This window comes from Petaurus breviceps, unplaced genomic scaffold, assembly GCF_028583685.1.
Source record: "Petaurus breviceps papuanus isolate PSGF00001 unplaced genomic scaffold, PetGlider_PUasm1.0 355, whole genome shotgun sequence".
NCBI lineage: Eukaryota > Metazoa > Chordata > Mammalia > Diprotodontia > Petauridae > Petaurus > Petaurus breviceps.
In genome coordinates this window covers 3,221,205-3,235,791 of record NW_027186289.1, presented here as the reverse complement: position 1 = coordinate 3,235,791, position 14,587 = coordinate 3,221,205, and the positions used below count along the sequence as shown (strand labels likewise).

The 14,587-nt window shown below is 44.8% G+C and overlaps 1 protein-coding gene across 2 annotated transcripts in view; it reads left to right on the top strand.

Annotated features, from left to right (window-relative positions):
• The first annotated feature begins 157 nt into the window (after positions 1–157).
• Positions 158–14,587, top strand: part of LOC138168149 (zinc finger protein 879-like) — a 33,463-nt gene continuing 19,033 nt past the window's right edge. Inside the window, exons 1-2 of one of the 2 annotated variants that reach the window (XM_069097190.1) lie at positions 158–293; positions 2,052–4,118. The gene's annotated coding sequence lies outside the window, so the exon portion shown is untranslated. Of the gene's footprint in view, positions 4,119–14,587 lie in introns of both variants that reach the window. The other variant, XM_069097187.1, reaches the window with a different exon arrangement.

Genomic DNA, 14,587 nt, shown 5'->3' with positions numbered 1-14,587 from the left:
GCCTGCAGTGCCCGGAGCTCTCCCTGGAGCGTTGGAGATGATCAGAGGACTGCTGGAAAAGGAAGGTACCGTTAACCTAAAGAGCTGCAGCGGCGTCATCGAGGGGGCTGCTCATAGCCAGCATGGCACAGTTCAGCGGGGGATGAAGGGACTTCGAGGCAGGGACACGGCGACAAGAAACCTCCTGAATGCACCAGTCACCTGTCTTAGTTTTTGTCTTTTCAGTTTCGTCTGGGTGGCATGAAGGCCAGACTCTCTTCCAGCTTGTCTTTCCCGGAAGTCTCAAGGGCAAGGTAAAAAAAAACCAGCCAAACAAATCGGTGAATCCTGGGTCATTGATTCTGAAGTTTGACATTTTTATGGCAAAGCTCACTGAGAGCTGGAAAGGAAAAAAAAGATACTCTGGCTTTGGCCCAGATATGTTAGAGAAAATCTGTTCATCCTCTCAGTGTAATGGTGCAGTTCAGTGACTATTCCAGCCGTTTAAAACTGCTCAGATTGTGGGGTTTAATCTTGATTTAACTTCTTGGTTTAATCTATCACCACTGAGTGTGAACGGGCCTACACATATCCTTGATTAATGACAGCCACTGAAGTGAGAGATTTGGAAGCCCTGAGGATCGGCATAAAAGGGGAGAAGCTATTTCAGAACCAGACACAGATTCTAAGGATTTAGAAATGAAGAGGAAGGCATGGGGTAAAATAGAGAAATCAGTGGATGGAGAGAGAGGGCATGACTCGAGGTAGCTCTGAGCAAAACACTTGGGCAGATGCCACCAGTGTCCCCTCCATAGTCCCCCGAGAGGTTTACTCTTTGCCCAACTTTCCTTCTGGTGCCCATCCACAGGCACAATCACATGACGTTCTTTTGTTCCAATAACCTTACCCACAAAGAGGCCAGGAGTTAACTGTAGATGGAAGTAGAATTAGTCAGAGAGCCCAACCTCTGTCTGTTAGGAATTTTCTTAACTGGGGGCTTGGAGTGTTTTGTGGTTGGATTAATAACTTTTCATTTAAAATAAACTCCCTAAAGTTTAGGAGGAGAGAAACATATAGAATTTAGGAGAGGTTATATTGCCTCTAGGCTTAAAATAATCTAATTAGTGTTACATAAGCATTGTTGCTTAGAGAGAGAATCAAAGGGTAGACGACCTTTCTTGTTCAAATTCTCTTTGCCACAACCAATGTCATCTTACATTTTAAAATGCTCAAGGGAAAAAACAACACCAAAATTTCACAGAAAGATGAAGGAAGAAATAAGCATTTATTAAACACCTACTATGTGCCAAGTATACAGGTGTCAAGGAAAACTTGTACCACTGGTGTGAAGCCTGTCGAGTCATTTTCAGGGAGGTTTTCTCCCTTTGGTGTCCACTGGTTGACCCAGTTCTCACTTGTGGCTCCCAGGAGCTATGGCATGTGCATGACCAGACCCTGGTAAAACTTTCTGGCAGATGGGATGAGCCAGGTTGACGGTAACTAACAGGCCTCAAACCCATCAGTGATGGGATGTTGTAGCAGCAAGCACCCCAAGCGTCCTCAGGGTTGCTGCCACCACAGGTTCTTGGATCTGCTTTGATAAAGGAAAGCAACTCAAAATGGGTTAACAAGCTTACTTTAATCAGTCAGACATATATTGTTTACCTTGTTCAGGGGGAAAAGGTCAGCACCCCGAACTTCAAAGTATACAGGTAGAATTATCAAGACAGAAACAGATCAAGTAGACAGCTTTCCAAACTGTCCAGCCATTACATCCATATCCAATCAACATCTGGGTTTTTCAAACCGGGGGAGAGGGGGGGCGGCGGCTCCGGACAACGGCTTCCCAGAATCCAGATCAAATCACAGAACACTTCTCAAAGTGAGCCCCAAAACAAAGCCTCACATTAATGCTTATATAGCCTTCTCCTGGCTCAGAGAATGTAATAACCTTATTGACCCACTGGCCAATCAAGAAGTATCTACTGAAAAACAAGCCTTCCACCCCAGGCTCCAGGTGCACTTTAGCCTAGGGGCAGGGAAGATCTTTAAAATTTACATTCCCATTACAGATGTCTGCCCCACACATGGGAAGACTTCCCTGGCAGAATGTGCAGATGTGAACAGTTTGTGCCAAGGGGCCATGAAAGGGGCAGAAGCAGACACTGGAGAACTTAGAGCTGGCTCTGACACTGAAGCACCAAGCTCATCCACTGAGCACTAAGCCACCACCAGTTGTCTTGACTCTTATCTTGCTACTGGATTCCAGTGACTCTGGAAGAGAGAATGAAATGCACAACTTCATGCAACTTTGGCTCACTTAACTCCAATTTGTGCTTGAGTCAAAAGACATCACCCATACCATGTTTTGCCATCGTGACCCACCTCAGCAGGCTGTGGGCACAGTTGGGTGATGAAGCAGCAGGTGTGGATAGGCTGGGAGCATGCCCAGGCTGTCGGGTCGTCCTCTCACTGGACTGAGGCAGAAGCACGATTTGTTAGCCCCCTGTCTGAGCAGCCTGCTGAGACTATGCTGAGCACTATGCTGCTCCCTGCCTGGCATGAGAAATGGTGCCCTAAGACTGCGTCACCAAACCTAACCCCAGCCTGCTTGCTGTGGCAGGTGGGCAAAACACAAAAATGTACAAAGATTGTTGCAAAGATGATTCCGCTCAGCATTGATACATGGATCATGTGCAGATTTATGGACAACATGAAATCCAGCAGGCCTGAAAAATAAAGCTCTTGAGAGAGAACTCAGTAGGTATCACATCCAAAGAATAGCCATGAGTGAAACAAGGCTAAAATGAAGGCCAGCTTCACAAAATTGCAGCTGGATCCGTGTTTTTCTGCAGTGGCCACAGTGATGGGGAGTACCATGAAGGGGGCAGAGGTTTTGCATTCAAGACTAATCTAGTCAACAAACTTATATGCCACCCAAGAGTAGCAGACAGACTCATGACAATGCAGTTGCCACCTGTAGGAAAGTGCTATGCCACCATTGTCAGTGTATATGCCCCCACCATGAGGGACAGTGATGAAGTCAGGAATTTTATTAAGTCCTGGAGACCCTCATCATCACTGTGCCAAAAGAGGACAAGCTTATAATTCAGGGTGACCTTAATGCCAGAGTAGGCACAGACTATTACACATGACAGGGAGTTCTCAGGAAGAAAGGAGTTAGAAACAGCAACAGCAATGGTCACTTACTACTGAAGACTCATGTGTCTCCTGACTTTCTTGTCACCAACCACTGTCTTCTGTTTACCTAAATGCAATAAAAATGGATACACGGGCACTGAATAAACTGTCATCGTATGGAGAAGGGACAGGATGCAAGAGTAACAAAAGTGATGGGTGGTTAAGAGTGCTGACGGTCATAGACTTATCCTCTCTACGGTAAACATTCACATTCCACAGAAGTGGTGGCCCCAAGGCAAGATAACCACCAAAAGATTTCATTCGAGCAGATCAGAGTGCTTCTCCAAGCACAGTTGGTTGGTAACTTGGAGGGAAAGTTGACCCAATACATGGTTGGCAATGGGAGCAAGAATGGGCAGCTTTCAGAGATTTGTTGTACAGCACTGCATCAGGGTCAGAATACTCAGAGGTGGGGAAACCCAGAAGCTGCCAAATGAGAACTCCAGGTTTATCAGGAGGATCCTTCATCCATCTCTAAGAAGGCAGCATTTAACTCCATCACAAATAAAGTGCAAGAGAAGCTTAGGTGGAGAATTCTTGGCTCAATAAGGAGACAGATGAAATCCTGCTGATAATAACAATTCAAAGGATTTTTATGATGCCTTTAAGGCTAATTGTGGGCCAAAAACCTATTGGTGCATCTCAGCTACTCAATGCCAAGGGAGCCATATTGATTAGTGATAAGAACATGATCCTGAAGAGATGGACCATAATGTTCTCAACAGACCATCATCAATTAGTCCTGAAGTCACTGACCATATAAATCGGGTTGAAGTCAAGCCATCTTTAGCCACATTTCCAAGTGAAGAAGAGGTTTTGAATGCCATCAGGCTGCTCAGCTGTGGCAAAGGGCCTGGTGTCATCCCCCAGGAGTTCAAGGATGCTTCTGTTGTCCATTGTCTTTCTGAGCAGGATCCAGGTGTTTCCACTCCTCCCAGGTAAATTCCACAGCCACATCCTTAAGTGTCACTGATTTCTAAAGTATCAGACACATTCTTGACATATCAGAGGGCAGTAAGCAACTGACCACCAAGTTGAAGTATCAGGTACCACACCAGCACCACCCAGTGGGGACAGAACTTGCGTAATTATGGAGGTAGCACCAGCCTAAATCACTAAGGTAGAACTAAGACAACAAGACACCATATGAATTCCTAATTACTCTAGTAAACCAGCTCCCTTCCCACACCTATGGCCTGATAGCTCATCTTCACCAATTTCAAACTTGCCCCTCCCATTTACTATTCAAGCTCTGCCTGTTCTTTTATCAGGATGTCTGGTTTTAGATCAGTAACAACACCATTGGGGTTATTGGTGATATTAAGATCTTTCTTGTGTAGTAGGCATATGGTAGATTCGTAATAAACATTTATTGAATTAATGTATATTGAATTGAATTGAACTTATACTATGAAGGCATTCTAATTCAGATGTTCTACAGATGTTCTGTTCCGTCAGAATAGCCTACAGCTTATGGAAAAGAATAATTGAAGCTCAGATCCCTAGATAGGACCTGGGTGAACAAAGACCATTGAAGAAAAGGGAAAGAAATGGTCCAATCCACCATCCAAGAAGTGATATGGTATTTCAGCAAAGAGAGACAGCTAGGTTGCAAAGTGGATGGAGTACTAGACTTGTAGTAAGGAAGTCCTGAGGGCAAAGCTGGCTTCAGTCACTTACCGGCCTTGCGATCCTGGGCAGGTCACAACCCCTGCCTATTTCATTTTCCTTATTTGCAAAACCTCCTAGGGTTGTTGTGAGGATCAAATGAAATGATATTTATAATGTGCTTTGCAAACCTTAAATTGCTATTGTTATTTTTAGTGGTATTATTATTATTGTTATTTTTAAAGCTCAACCTACCTTAAACCATGGTATCAGGTACCCAGAAGTCATTCCTTCTACATCTGCCATGCTCCAGTCTTGGGGAAGGGCCAAATGTTGAGGAGCCTGGACTGGATAAGGAGAAAGAAGTCACAGGGGAGACCTGCCTTGCAGTTGCCAAGCAAAGCTTCTATCTGCATCCTAGATTCCCCCATGCACTTAGGGCACTTTGCCATGTCAACCCTGTATTCTAGGTCACTCTTAGATCAATTTTCTCTACTCAGTTCTTGGATTATCAAACTCTACTAAAGAAGTCATGAAACTTATAAATTATAAAAAATATATAAACTTGTGCCACCTACTACCAAGTGCCTATTACTCCTGGCAACCCTGTATTTTATTCAGTTTGCATAGGCGTGATCTTATTCTCTATGGATGGTATCTGTTGAAAACACTTTGCATAGTCATGAGGCCCAGAAACTGAATCCTCCATTTTTTCCTTGCAGAAGACGTCATTTGCTATTTTATTTAACCCAAGGTCAAAGCAATTGGATGTGAACTCCCTTGACTTGCTTTTGTTTACTTCAGTAGTGTTCTGTACCTTCATTTTTGCTCTCCTCCTTCCTTCTCAGAGGGGAATTCAAGAAGCAGGCATTAAGCAACTACCAGATTCCAGGCAGTGTGCTAGGTACTGGGGATATAAGGACCAATACAAAACTATCTCTGCCGTCTTGAGAGAAATTCTGAGGGACAAAGTTCTAAGCATCATCAGTTTATTTGTAAGGTTAGCAGTCGCCAATAAATGAGGTCGGTGGCCTCTCTTGATGACCAAAGACCCCTAGTTAGGAATGATAGACTTTTTTTGTAGTGATTAAAGATGAGAGAGCAAAATTTTGAGCAGCATAGGTATGTCTTCTTCTGATTGGCTAGATACTTCAAAGAGGAGGTGGGATAAGCATCATCTCAGCTCCTCATACATTGGGAAGTGAGATCAGTTTTTAGGTGATGGGAGAAGGCTACACGTGGGAGCTGCTACCACAGTTTTAAATGGATAAGATTGACCAATGTGAGCAGATAAGTGGCACAGTAGACAGAGTGTTCGGTCTGGGGTCAAGAAGACCAGCGTTCAAAACCTGCCCCAGACATATACTAGCTGTATGACCCTGGATGAGTTGCTTAACCCTGTTTATATCAGTTTCCTTATCTGTCAAATGAGCTGGAGAAGGAAATGGAAAACGGCTCCAGGATCTCTGCCAAGAAAACTCTAAATGGGGTCATGAAGAGTTGGACAGGACTGAAATGCCCAAACAACACAACGGTTTAGATTGATGAGAGTAACTATTAGGTTAATCAAGTTTCTCTGGAAAGTGGGTGATGGAGGACGTTACAAGGTGGGGTGCAAGCTTTATGGAAGAGTGAAGGGCATAAGGATGAAGCTGCACATTGCAAGAGCAGAATTGTGACCTAAGTGACCTGACATTATCTGAGTGAACTTTCAAGAGAAAGGCATTTAGACACATACAACAAAGCAGAATATTAAATCTATGCTATTTTAAGTCTTATCTAGGATAAAAAAAAGCGAACGGTTTTCAATTTCATACATTTGAGGAGCCTACATTCTACTGTGTGTGTAGGGGGGCAGGGGGATAGAACACATACCCCAATAAGTAAATACAAAGTAATTTCTGGGACAGCACAATCAACTGGAATATCAAGAAAGCCCTTGGTAGGTGACACTTGCCATAGGCCTTGAAGGCAGATTGAGATTGTAAAGAAGCAGCAGTGAGGATAGAAAGCATTCTCTCTCTGGGGCACAGCCTCGGCAAAGGCAGGAGAGCAGGATGAGGGATAGTGCATTCAGAGAGCAGCAATTGGGCCAGGTTTCCTATAATGTATACTCAAGGAGGGAAATGTCTCCATGTATTTTAAAGGCATCAATATGTACAAGAGATTAGATTTATTTTATTTGCCTGCAAAGGTCAGAATTGAGAATTAGAGGTAGGAGTTAGAGGAGAAGATATAGGCTGGAACCAAAATCAGAGCTTTCCCAAAGTGGGATGTACTACCTTAAGGGGAAATGGGTCTGCCCTGACTGAAGGCCACTAAGTAAAGGCTAAATGCATATCAGGTGGTAATTCTATACAGGGGATACCTTTTTGGGGTGTGCACTGGCCTAGAGGGCCTCCAACATCCCTCCCAACTCTGATTCTTACGTTCTAGTTTCTTTTATGGATAGTCTCAAAATTAGCATTTTTTCATCAACCAGCTAGAAGGGGAACAAACCTTTGATAAGTATCTACTCTGTGGCTACTGTCCAGTTAAATGGACCGTGTTGTAGTTGGGAATGGTGTTGTCGAGTTCTTTCAGCTGTGCCCGACTTTCCCCCATTGTCCATTGTGCCACCCGGCTTCCAGAAAACAGTTGGAAGCTCAGAAAGTCAAGTCAAGAGGCCACAGAGGCCATCCACATATGAGCAAGAATGCCTTCTGTAGAATTGTTATGGGAATGGGAATCTAAGATCCCCCTGCCTCTTGGCCCCTTGATAGGCTTAAGGGACTCTGAGAACCTTCCCTGATTTGAAAATATACTCTGCCCCCTAATAGGCTGAGTGTGGTCACATGGAGCCTGTGGCAGGAAACTTGTTTTTCAGAAATGCCCACACCTTGGTGCTTTGTGATTGGGCAGTAGGTCAAGAGGGCTGGGCCATTCTCTGACCCAGGAGAAGGCTATATAATCCCTGATGTGAGGTTCTGCTTTTGGGCTCACTTTGGGAAGAGTTGTGTGATTTGGTCAGATGAGACTCTGGGCAGCCATTGAGCCCCCAGCTTTGAAAACCTAGATGTTGGTGCTTCCCTCTCTGGTATGGATGTAATGGTCAGACAGCTGGAAGCCCTGTCTGCTAAATTGTGTCTATTTTTGTCTGCCTGCAACTTCTGTTTATATTCTTTGTTCTTCTGTTTATATTCTGTCTATATTCTAAGTTCAGGGTGCTGAGTTTTTCCCCTGAACTAGGTAAATGATATATGTTTAATTGATTAAAGCAAGATTGTTAACCCATTTTTAGTTGCTTTCCTTTAGAGAAGCAGATCTAAGAACCTGTGCTAGCAGCCATCCTGGGAATGCTGGGGTGCTTGCTGCTACAAGTATCCCCAGCAAGTGTGTCCAGCCTCTGCTTGGACACCTGCAGTGAGGGGGGACCCCTACAGTAACAAGTCAGCTCAACAAGCATTATTAGGTGCCTACTATGTGCTAGGCACTGTCAGGACCTTCCTGAAGACCCTCCACCATGTTACCCCAACCTCATTCCCTAAACTTTTCTTCCACTATTCTACTCTGAGAACAACTGCTCCAGGCCAAATGGGTTGTTATTTCCTAGCTTTTCCACCTCCCATCTCCTTTCCTATCTTACCTCCAGCATAGAATGTCATTCTAGCCACTGTGTATCTAGGGCCTGCTCTTTCGTCAAAGCCCAGCCCAGCTCCTACCTCTTCCTTGAAGCTTTCCACTCTTGCCCAGTTTACTGGGGATCACTCATGCTTTTTAATTCCTGTAGTTATTCTGCCTATTTCTCTACCATGTATCTGTTCCCTTGTGCTGGGCTTGAAACTATTGATGTGTCTTCTCTCCCCACCTGGATTATCAGTTCCTTGAGGGATAGGTCTATGTCTTTTACTATTAGCTCAATAAATGCCTGTTTATGATCATGTGACAGTCTGCTGGGTTAGGAGGCAGTGCCTGAGCCTGCTGGGTAAGGAGGATGCCAGAGAAGGATGGGAGCTTCCTAGCTTCCTAGCCTTCTTGGGCCAGCCATTCTACTGGTCTCCACCTCTTGCCTTGCCCGAGTCTGCTTTAGAGGTAGGTACGAATTGCTGCCTGATGCTCTGGGATGACTCCACCCTGTAGCAGAGTCACTAGGGAAGATGAGAGCCTCCCTAAACTCATTACAAACTCCCACTTCCTCATACACCCTTCTTATCTCAGTGATTCTGAACCCCAGAGCGCTTCACACCCTATTCTTTGTCCCCCATTGACCACGCATTCTCCTCAGCCCGGTCCCACCAGTCCCACACTAAATCACCCAACCCTTTCCACTGTGCTCTTTGGAATTACTGTTCCATTGGCAGCAGATGTTTTGTTCTGCAGTTGTTCAATCATGTCCAACTCTTTCACTGGCGTGTTTTGCCATTTTCTTCTCTAGCTCATTTTTACAGAGCAAGAACTGAGGTTAAACAGAAGTTAAGTGACTTGCCCAGGGTCCCACAGCTAGCAAGTGTCAGAAATTGGATTTGAACTCAGGTTTCCTGTCTCCAGGCCCAGTGTTCTATCCATTGAGATGTCCAGCTGCAAATTTATTTTCCTCTTAAATGCTTCCTCATTCCTTCCGCCTTCTTGCATTCTCCCAATGACAGATTCTTTAGCCACCTTTCCAGCACTGGTTGCACTTTCACTAATTTCCCCAACTCACTGCTGACGTGGGGGAGGTGCTGGAATACTCACTGCTGCCATTATCACTTCCAGGCTCTCCCTCTACAACCAACACCCAGTAACTTCTATTCCTTTGAGGATTATTCATCTATTATCCAATCAACACCCTCGTAGCTATTGTCTTCTTACCTCCAGGACAGTCCCCTTCAATGTACTCAGTACTTGACTCTTCCTCAACTCCTGCCTTAAGGGAGCTACAACACATACATTGAAATGTTCTTAAACACCCTAACTTCTCAATTCCTCTGCAGAAAGCAGTCCCTCTGTAAGGGCATATGGCAGCACTGGGGATGTCCTGGCCCCTTGCGTTCCTACCTCATCCCAAGCCCCTAGGAGCCATTGACCTCCTTCGAGGACTGGTCAGTGGGGCCTCGTTCAGGCCTCATTCAAGGGCAGCTTTTCTGAAGAAGATCTGGGGGGAGGTGCTGCTAGTGGAACACAAGCTGGATTGGAGCCAGCCATGGGGTGTGGCTGCAGGGAGGCCGAGCCTTCAGGAACTGCAAAGAAAGCACGTCCCTGGGCATGAGGATGAATAATTCTAAGGGTGTACAAAGTACCTGGTACACCATACACAATCAGTGCTTGGTCCCTCAGCAGATGGGGAAACTGAGGCCTGCCAGGTTATAGGACAGGCCCTTAAGGCCACCTGACCTCAGATCTGCAGCTCTGTGGATGCCTCCCTGGCCAGAATGCTGTCTGCTGGGGTGGAAGAAAAGTGACACAGAAGGCCTTGGGTCCCTCTTGGGTGAGGACCTGTCCTCCAGAGAGATCCCATTTGTAACAGGCTTAGCACTGGGCCCAGCCTGTAGTAGGCACTTGGTAGACATTCCTCTCCCTTCTCCATGGCAACAGCAGTTCTTTAGAGAGACCTTGAGACTGTCCTTGTATCATTTCTTCTGACCTCCATGAGACCTGTATGAATTCTTTATAAAATAAATCTTTTAAGCAAATGTATGTTTGGCACTCAAACATGGTCAGCCCATGGGAGCTGTGCTCTCTGAAGCAGAGTTTGAATGCTTGGCAGTTTAGTTCAACTAAGGACCTCAGTGTCTGGTACCTTATCCTGTCAGGTGATCTTCAGAATCTTCTAAGACAATTCAAAGGGAAGCGATTTCGTTTCCTGGTATGTCACTGACATACTGTCCAGGTTTCACAGGCATACAACAATGAGGTCAGCACAAAGGCTCTGTAGACTTTCGGTCTGGTAGTCAGTCTAATACCTCTTCTCTCCCACACTGCTTTGGAGCCTCCCAAACACTGAACTAGCTCTGGCAATGCGCACATCAACCTCTATATGTGTACATCCCTGGAAAGTACACTGCCACGGCAAGAGAACTTATCCACAGCATTCAGAACTTCTCTATTTGCTGTACCTGATGGTTCTGCGTATGGAGGGTGTAGTGCTGGCTGGTGGAGAACCTCTGTTTTCTTGGTGTTATTTATCAGGCCAAACAGCACAAGCAGCAGAGAATCAATGCAAAATCTGTTGCATCTCAGCCTCACAGGCTGCACTGAGTGCAAACCATCTACAAACAAAAAGTCATGTACCAACTCTCCCTCCGCTTTATTCTTGGCTTGTAGCCTTTTCAAGTTAAATATTTTACCATCAGTCTAGTAGCTGACCATGATGCCATTTATGTCCTTGTTGAAGGCATCTGACAATATGGGTGAAAACATGCAAAAAGTGTGGGAGCAAGCACCCAGCCCTGCCTCACTCCATTGGTGACTGAGAAAGCTCAAGAACTGGTCATACTACATAATCAAGTATGCTTGTGGAGAGGAATGTAAATCACTAGCTACAGGAGATGGAGGACTATATTTTTGTTAGTGTAAGTAGTTGCAATGAATCAGTTATGAGACAGGATAAATAAGGTGAGGGGATGCCCTGGGGTTGTTGAAGTCTCCTTCTTAGCAATTAAGTCTTTTGAACCAGTTGGGGAAGGAAGGCACTTTTTGAAATCAGCTATTGTAAGCTGGTCGTGCAGTTCATGCAAGAATCATGCATAGCAAACATGGTGATTGTGGAACAAGATGGAGTTAAGTATTATAATGAGAATGGGAGTTTGAAGATCTTCCTTGCTTCAAAAGTAAACTCTGTCCCCTAATAGGCTGAATGTAATCACATGGAGCCTGTGATAGAGGGAATTTGCTGAAGGGTGGAGCAGAGCCCACAGGAAGCTTCCCTGCTGTGAAGATAAACTCTGCCACCTAACAGGCTGAATGTAGTCACATGGTGCCTGTGGTGGGAGGAGTTCACTGAAGGGAAGCAGAGCCCACAGGAAGCTGGTCAGAGCTAGCCAGACAGTGGGGGACAGAGGACACTCATTAAGGAGATAGAGAGGTTTGTGAGTAAATATTGATCTTGTATTGGTCTGTGGGAAGGCTGAAGGATGCTGTGGCTCTCAATGTTATTATGGCTTCTGAATATCTTTGGTACTATGATGGAATCGACTTGCTGGTTTTGGAATTTGGTTTTCTGGGGTCTAAATAAATGCTTCAGTTCTGTCCTTTACCTGGAGAATCTGATATATTTTGTGGTCGAACGTCATGTGATACTTATAGTCACAATCTTTATCGAGATTGTGGGCATTGTAAATATTGCATTGGCACTACAATTATGTCAATTCTTAACAGACTAAAATCCACTTTTAACACAACAAAAATTTCCTTCAAATATAAATCCCAGTAGAAAGTCTAGAAGCAGGCCTTGATTTACCAAAGGAGGCGTGTTTTGGGAGGTAAACCCTTGGAGAAAGTATCTTCCTGAAATTATGTCTAGCCATTTCCCGGCAGTCCCCAGGTAATAAAATACACTTCCAATTTTAATCTCGGGATCTTCTGTCTTGCTCCTTTATGCCCTACAAAAGAACCTGGCCCAGTCTTCAAGAACCCAGGGACACCTCCCTGACATGAAATATTGAGGTAAGGCTTCATCAGAGTGTAAAAATGATTCACAAGGAGCTATAAGGGAAAACCCATTAAAAATGACAAAGGTGACCTAAGGCTTCCTTCTAGGGCCCTGGTAAAGGTCCTTCTCAGTCATTCCTTGACCCTTCGAAGCCTTTGAGACAATAATTGTGGACCCTGGGGAAGTAATTTCACTTCTGTTCACCTCAGTTTCCTCAACCACTCACAGAGTGGTGAGGATCAAATGAAATATTTGTAAAAAGCTCTTCACACAGGGCCCGGCTCATAGTATGTACGATATAAATGCTTATTCCTGTTCTCCATCCCATTTGGGGTTTTCTTGGCAAAGATTCTGGAGGGGTTTGCTATTTCCTTCTCCAGCCCATTTGAGAGATGGGAAAATTGAGGCAAACAGGGTGGAGGGACTTGCCCAGGGTCACATGGCTAGTAAGCATCTGAGGTCACATTTGAACTCTGGGAGATGAGTCTTCCTCCTGTCTCCAGGCTTGGTGCACTACCTGGCAAAGACTAGCTCCTTCCTTTATTATCACTGGTCAGCCACTTTCATCCAGCTGCTGTTTGGATCGAGTGGTGAACATATAAATGCCAAGAAAGTTTCTACATCCTCCTTCCTAGGGCGTTCTTCATTGCCCATTATTTCTTCTTAAACCCTGGAGTAAAGTTTTTGGTTGATGTTCAGTTAATCATTTTGTTCTTTGTGCTGCTTTGGTTCCTTGTAACAATTTCACTGACTTGATTTTTACTGTTAGTTGCTGATTAAAGGAATCTGTAATTCCTAATAAGTTTTTGTTTTCTAGATTCCTTTACCTAAGTTTCTTTTTCGTTGACTTTAATTGGGTCAAATTCAGTCCACATTTGTAGTGTGACAGCTAGCTATTTATGTAATTTTCCAAGGGCTTCCTGTAGATCTTTACAAGCTTTCTCAAGTTGCTTCTGCTGTCATGGTGTTTGACACCTGCCTTTAGGGGTATACCACTTTACAGCTTCCACCTTCCTGAAAATTTTTTTTAGTGCTTTTTGCCAAATATTGTAGAAGACAGCACAAGCTGCAAAAACCAAACCAAACCAAACCTAACTCCATTTGGTAAATCAGTTTCCAAGTCAGGTTTATGCCATTAGAACACAAAAGGGCTTTTCAGAATGCTGTTGCCCGTGTCTTTTTTTGTTTGTTTACTTGAGGCAAACAGGGTTAAGTGACTTGCCCAGGGTCACACTGCCAGTAAATGTCCAAGGCCAGATTTGAACTCTGGCCAGGGCTGGTGCTCTATCCATTTTGTCATCTAGCTGCCCCTGGTGCCTGTGTCTTTGAAAATCCTTGCCCTCAGGTTCCATGAATGTGTACTCAGACAGATGGATAAAAGCATTTATTGAGTCCTTACTGGGCGGGAGGCACCATGCTCAGTGCTGGGATGAGCCCAGGGAAGGCTGGGATGAGCTGGTTCTTTTTTTTCCCCACTTTTTGGAGGGCAATTGGGTTAAGTGACTTGCCCAAGGCCACACGGCTTATTTTTTTGTGTTAAGTGCCTGAGGCTGGATTTGAACTGAGGTCCTCCTGACTTCAGGGCAGGTGCTCTATTCACTGCGCCACCTAGGTGCCCCATGAGTTGATTCTTAAGTGCTCAGTTCATCTTATCTGGCAAAAGGACCCAGATCCTTGGGAGTCACACCATGTTTGTTTTCTCCTGCTCTAATGGATAGGGGCTGAGTAACGGCCATACTTTTCTAGGGTTTGGGAAAGTCAATAACCCTATATCCCTCATCTGTGTGATGGGACAATGGTGAACCCTGACTCCTCTCCACTTCCTATATTAACAAGAAAATATTGAATAACAATAAAACATCCATTGAATGACTCCAAGTTACCCATTCTCTTAGACCCCCGGAGCTGTCCCTAAACATAGAATTGATCTGAACTTAAAAAGTTCTAGGATGTAGATAATTTGAGTCCTTCCTAATAAAGGCAAATAGCATGGTTTACACAGGAGTTTCCCACATCCAGCAGGGCCAGTCATTGGATAGAAATGGAAAAAAAAAACAAAAATGAATCCCCAGAGCCTGGGCAGGATGCCCGGGCTCTGGTGGGAATTAGAACTTGTGTGTGTGGTACATTGGCCATTCTCCGTGGTCATTCGGAGGGTCCTGGTGCATTGGCCAGTCTCCGCGGTCATTC